Genomic DNA, 6,698 nt, shown 5'->3' with positions numbered 1-6,698 from the left:
ACCAAGGAATACCGGAAGCACGGAGGCTACGCTCGAGGCATTGGAGCAAGAAGTTTTCAAGTGTCAGGAGATGGTGGAGCGTGGACTTGATTCCAATCACATTATGATCACGGAGTTCACCAACAACCACAAGCTGGACGGCAAGGACATTGGGGAGGCCATCTTCAAGCTTCATGAGAAAATCGAGCACCTCCAAGCCCAGATTTATGACCTGCAAAACCAAAACTGTGAGTATGAATATAGATTCAAGAGGATGAGTTTGGCTGCAGATTTAAGGTTTCAGGAGACTCGATCATCCTTCTATGATGGTGAGCCTATGCCCTGGAAGAAGGAAAACAAGCCAACGCCATCAACAAAATCACCACCGTCTCCACCAACAAAGAAGAATTGAGTATCTGGTATGGGCACTCCACTTGGAAACTACCAAGCTTGGGGGAATGCCCCGGTATTGTATCACCATCACTTTATCTTTACCGTTTTTAGTTCGATCCTTTTGGTAATATCTTGATCTAGTAGAATTAAAGTTCTTAGTATGATCTAGTTGTGAGTTTTGCTTTATCATCCTTCTATGTAATCGAGTCTGTGAGCCATATAATAAAGATTAGTGTTCAATCAAGGGCTTGATTATTTTGCCATGATCCTAAGTGAATAAAAGAAAAGAGAAAGAAATAAAAAGAAACAAAGAGATCATGTGAGTCTTATGGAGAGTAATGAGCTCACATAGAAAAGTATGATGAATAAAAGTTGTTGAGGGTTGACAAACATAGTTTTGGTCATCATTGCAATTAGTAGGAAGTAATAAAGAAAGAGAGGTATTCACATATAAATATACTATCTTGGACATCTTTTATGATTGTGAGCACTCATGAAATGACATGCTAAAGAGTTGACATTGGAGAAGGAAGACAACGTAATGGGTTATGTTTTCTTACATCCGAGATGAATTATATTGTCTTGGATCTTCCAACATGATGAGCTTGCCTTTCCTCCTCATGCTAGCCAAATTCATTGCACCAAGTAGAGGTACTACTTGTGCTTCCAAATACCCTTAAACCAGTCTTGCCATAAGAGTCCACCATATCTACCTATGGATTGAGTAAGATCCATCAAGTAAGTTGTCATCGATGCAAGCAATAAAAATTGCTCTCTAAATATGTATGATTGATTGGTGTGGAGGAAATAAGCTTTATACGATCGTGTGATATGGAAGTAATAAAAGCGACAGACTGCATAATAAAGGTCCATATCACAAGTGGCAATATAAAGTGACGTTCTTTCGCATTAAGATTTTGTGCATCCAACCATAAAAGCGCATGACAACCTCTGCTTCCCTTTGCGAAGGGCCTATCTTTTATTTTTATCCCCTACCTTGCATAAGAGTCATGGTGATCTTCACCCTTCCTTTTTACATTTTATCCTTTGGCAAGCACATTATGTTGGAAAGATCCTGGTATATATGGCTAATTGGATGTGAGTTTTCATGAACTATTACTGTTGACATTACCCTTGAGGTAAAACGTTGGGAGGCAAAACTATCAGCCCCTATCTTTCTATGTGTCCAAATAAAACTCCATACTCATAAGTATTGCATGAGTGTCAGCAATTGTGAAAGACTATATGATAGTTGAGTATGTGGACTTGCTTAAAATCTCTTATACATTGACTCTTTCCTATGTTATGATAAATTGCAATTGCTTCAATGACTGAGATTATAGTTTGTTAGTTTTCAATGAAGTTTAAGATTCATACTTGATATTGTGATTGAATTATTACTCTAGCATTAGAGATTATATGACAAGAATTATATAAGTTGCTGTTCAAAGAATGACCATGATGCCCTCATGTCCGTATTTTATTTTTACCGACACCTCTATCTCTAAACATGTGGACATATTTTTCGATTTCGGCTTTTCGCTTGAGGACAAGCGAGGTCTAAGCTTGGGGGAGTTGATACGTCCATTTTGCATCATGCTTTATTATCAATATTTATTCCATTATGGGCTGTTATTACACATTATGTCACAATACTTATGCCTATTCTCTCTTATTTTACAAGGTTTACATAAGGAGGGAGAATGCCGGCAGCTGGGATTCTGGGCTGGAAAAGGAGCAAATATTAGAGACCTATTCTGCACAGCTCCAAAAGTCCTGAAACTCCACGAAAGACGTTTTCCAAATATATTAAAAAATACTGAGAATAAGAACTTCACCAGGGGGGCCACACCCTACCCACCAGGGTGGGAGGCGCGCCCCCCTACCTCGTGGGCCCCCTGGTGGCCCTTCAGTGACCATCTTCTGCTATATGAAGTCTTTCGATGGGAAAAAATCATAAGCCATCTTGGAGGAACCAATCTTGTGCTCTGGCGGAGCTGTTCTGCCGGGGAAACTTCCCTCCCGAAGGGGGGAATCATCGCCATCGTCATCACCAACGCTCCTCTCATCAGGAGAGGACAATCTCCATCAACATCTTCATCATCACCATCTCATCTCAAAACCCTAGTTCATCTCTTGTATCCAATTCTTGTCTCCAAGTCCGGGATTGGTGCTAGTAAGTTGCTACTAGTGTTAATTACTCCTTGTAGTTGATGCTAGTTGGTTTAATTGGTGGAAGATCATATGTTCAGATCCTATATGCATATTAATACCCCTCTGATTATGAACATGTTTATGCTTTGTGAGTAGTTACTTTTGTTCCTGAGGACGTGGGAGAAGTTTTGCTATTAGTAGTCATGTGAATTTGGTATTCGTTCGATATTTTGATGAGATGTATGTTGTCTCTCCTCTAGTGGTGTTATGTGAACATCGACTACATGACACTTCACCATTATTTGGGCCTAGAGGAAGGCATTAGGAAGTAATAAGTAGATTATGGGTTGCTAGAGTGACAGAAGCTTAAACCCTAGTTTATGCGTTGCTTCATAAGGGGCTGATTTGGATCCAGATGTTTCATGCTATGGTTAGGTTTACCTTAATACTTTTGTTGTAGTTGCGGATGCTTGCAATAGAGGTTAATCATAAGTGGGATGCTTGTCCAAGTAAGGGCAGTACCCAAGCACCGGTCCACCCACATACCAAATTATCAAATTACCGAACGTGAATCATATGAACGTGATGAAAACTAGCTTGACGATATTCCCATGTGTCCTCGGGAGCGCTTTACATCATATAAGAGTTTGTCGAGGCTTGTCCTTTGCTACTAAAAGGATTGGGCCACCTTGCTGCACCTCATTTACTTTTGTTACTTGTTGCTCGTTACAAATTAGCTTATCACAAAACTATCTGTTACCACTTATTTCAGTACTTGTAGAGAATACCTTGCTGGAAACCGCTTAACATTTCCTTCTGCTCCTCATTGGGTTCGACACTCTTACTTATCGAAATGACTACGATAGATCCCCTATACTTGTGGGTCATCAAGTAGCAACTTTGTTCTCATCATAATCGATTGAAACCTCTTCCAAGATAGTGGAATCATTACTAAATAAATTCATGAACTCTCCAAATCCACTTTCATAATTATCACAATAAGATTCAACACCCTCCAAAATAGTGGGATCATTACTTCCTAAAGTTGACACTCTTCCAAACCCACTTTCATCAATATAGTGATCATAAGTAGGGGGCATGCTATCATCATAACAAATTTGCATATCAAAACTTGAGAGGCTAGAAATATCATCTTCATTAAACATAGCATCCCCAAGATTGGGACAAACATTAATTGCAGCAAATATATTCTCAAACATGTCATTCTCATCAAACATAGCATCCCCAAGCTTGGGCCTTTTCATATCGTAAGCATAATCACTCTCATCATTAATAGTATGGATAGCACCAATGGTATGGAAATTATCATCATCACAATGAGTAATAGGGGCAACATAATTTGGGAGGGATACCTCTTTACCTTTACTTCTCTTCTTCACATTATGTGTGGGTTTAATCCTCTTTTCGGAGCTCCTTATTGATGAGATTGGTTGAATAGAAGGCTCCTCCTCGTTACCTGATTCATCATAAGAAATAATAGGAGGATATTGGGAAGCCTCTTCCCTTTCATTAGTATTCTCTTCATCCTCTATTTGTTTTCTTTTCTTTATGTAATTGTCAATATAAGGATTTTCAATGCAATTCACCGCACAGTACATAAAAAATTCTTCTAGATCAATATCGAGGAATTTCTTAAGGTTATATTCTGGAGTATGCTTAGTTATACGTTTCATTTCTTCATAACCCAAAAACAAACTAAGTTCATTATGATGTGCAAGGGAAATAAAATCATCACAATTTTTGGACACGATACGATCATGGAACAATTAGCATCGGAGATTTAAATTACCATGTTCATGGCAAAGTTCACAAGTATGGTGAAGAAATTTTAAATTTTCATCACAAACATCTAGCCTCTCTTGCAACCACTTAGTTTCCAAATACTTATGGCTCTTGCAAAATCTATTTTCCCTAATTGGTGTGTACTTGCAGGCTCTATATATTCCTCAAGAGTTGACATGCTTATAAGAGACATTGTCATCATGACTAGTGCAATCATCATTAGTACTATGGATATTCAAGGAGTTCATACTAACAACATTGCAATCATGCTCATCATTCAAAGATTTAGTGCCAAACATTTTATAGACTTCTTCTTCTAGCACTTGAGCACAATTTTCATTTCCATCATTCTCACGAAAGATATTAAAAAGATGAAGCGTATGAGGCAAACTCGGTTCCATTTTTTGTAGTTTTCTTTTATAAACCAAACTAGTGCTAAAACAAGAAACAAAAAGATTCGATTGCAAGATCTAAAGATATACCTTCAAGCACTAACCTCCCCGGCAACGGTGCCAGAAAAGAGCTTGATGTCTACTACACAACCTTCTTCTTGTAGACGTTGTTGGGCCTCCATGTGCAGAGGTTTGTAGGACAGTAGCAAATTTCCCTCAAGTGGATGATCTAAGGTTTATCAATCTGTGGGAGGCGTAGGATGAAGATGGTCTCTCTCAAACAACCCTGCAACCAAATAACAAAGAGTCTCTTGTGTCCCCAACACACCCAATACAATGGTAAATTGTATAGGTGCACTAGTTCGGTGAAGAGATGGTGATACTAGTGCAATATGGATGATAGATATAGGTTTTTGTAATATGAAAATATAACAACAGCAAGGTAACTAATGGTAAAAGTGAGCACAAACGGTATTGCAATGAGTTGAAACAAGGCCTAGGGTTCATACTTTCACTAGTGCAAGTTCTCTCAACAATAATAACATAATTGTATCATATAACTATCCCTTAACATGCAACAAAGAGTCACTCTAAAGTCACTAATAGCGGAGAACAAACGAAGAGATTATTGTAGGGTACGAAACCACCTCAAAGTTATCCTTTCTAATCGTTCTATTCAAGAGTTCGTAGTAAAATAACACAAAGCTATTCTTTCCGTTCAATCTATCATAGAGTTTGTACTAGAATAACACCTTAAGACACAAATCAACCAAAACCCTAATGTCACCTAGATACTCCAATGTCACATCAAGTATCCGTGGGTATGATTATATGATATGCATCACACAATCTCAAATTCATCTATTCAACCAACACAAAGAACTTCAAAGAGTTCCCCAAAGTTTCTACCGGAGAGTCAAGACGAAAACGTGTGCCAACCCCTATGCATAAGTTCACGAGCGGAACCCGCAAGTTGATCACCAAAACATACATCAAGTAGATCACGTGATATCCCATTGTCACCACAGAAAAGCACATGCAAGACATACATCCAGTGTTCTCAACTCCTTAAAGACTCAATCCGATAAGATAACTTCAAAGGGAAAACTCAATCCGTTACAAGAGAGTAGAGGGGGAGAAACATCATAAGATCCAAATATAATAGCAAAGCTCGCGATACATCAAGATCGTACCACCCCAAGAACACGAGAGAGAGAGAGAGAGAGATAAAACACATAGCTACTGGTACATACCCTCAGCCCCGAGGGTGGACTACTCCCTCCTCGTCATGGAGAGCGCCGGGATGATGAAGATGGCCACCGGAGAGGGATTCCCCCCTCCGATAGGGTGCCAGAACGGATCTAGATTGGTTTTCGGTGACTGCGGAGGCTTCTGGCGCCGGAACTCCAGATCTATTCTGTTCCTCGATGTTTTTAGGGTATATTGACATATATAGGCGAAATAAGTTGGTTAGGGGATCCACGAGGGTGGGGGGCACGCCCAGGGGGTAGGGCGCACCTCCCTGCCTCGTGGCTTCCTCGAAGCTTCCCCGACATCCACTCCAAGTCTCCTGGATTGCTTCGGTTCCAAAAATAAGTTCCATGAAGTTTCAGGTCAATTGGACTCCGTTTGATTTTCCTTTTCTGCGATACTCTAAAACAAGGAAAAACAAAAACTGGCAGTGGCTCTGGGTTAATAGGTTAGTCCCAAAAATCATATAAAATAGCATATAAATGCATATAAAACATCCAAGGTTGATACTATAATAGCATGGAACAATAAAAAATCATAGATACGTTGGAGACGTATCACATGTATCCAGGCTAACGAGGCATGCAATGCCAGGCTGGCTGGCTAGTCGCTGCGCTGGAGCGGTGGCAGGATCTTCATGAAGATCAGCATGCCACCACGCAGGTGCTTGCCAGGCTGGTAGATCGGTTGCTGTGCTGGAGCGGCGGCGGGGTGGTGGAGCCTTGT

Source organism: Triticum dicoccoides, chromosome 2A (genome assembly GCF_002162155.2).
Source record: "Triticum dicoccoides isolate Atlit2015 ecotype Zavitan chromosome 2A, WEW_v2.0, whole genome shotgun sequence".
Taxonomy (NCBI): domain Eukaryota; kingdom Viridiplantae; phylum Streptophyta; class Magnoliopsida; order Poales; family Poaceae; genus Triticum; species Triticum dicoccoides.
The sequence above is the reverse complement of the archived record's forward strand: the minus strand, read 5'-3'. Positions refer to the sequence as shown.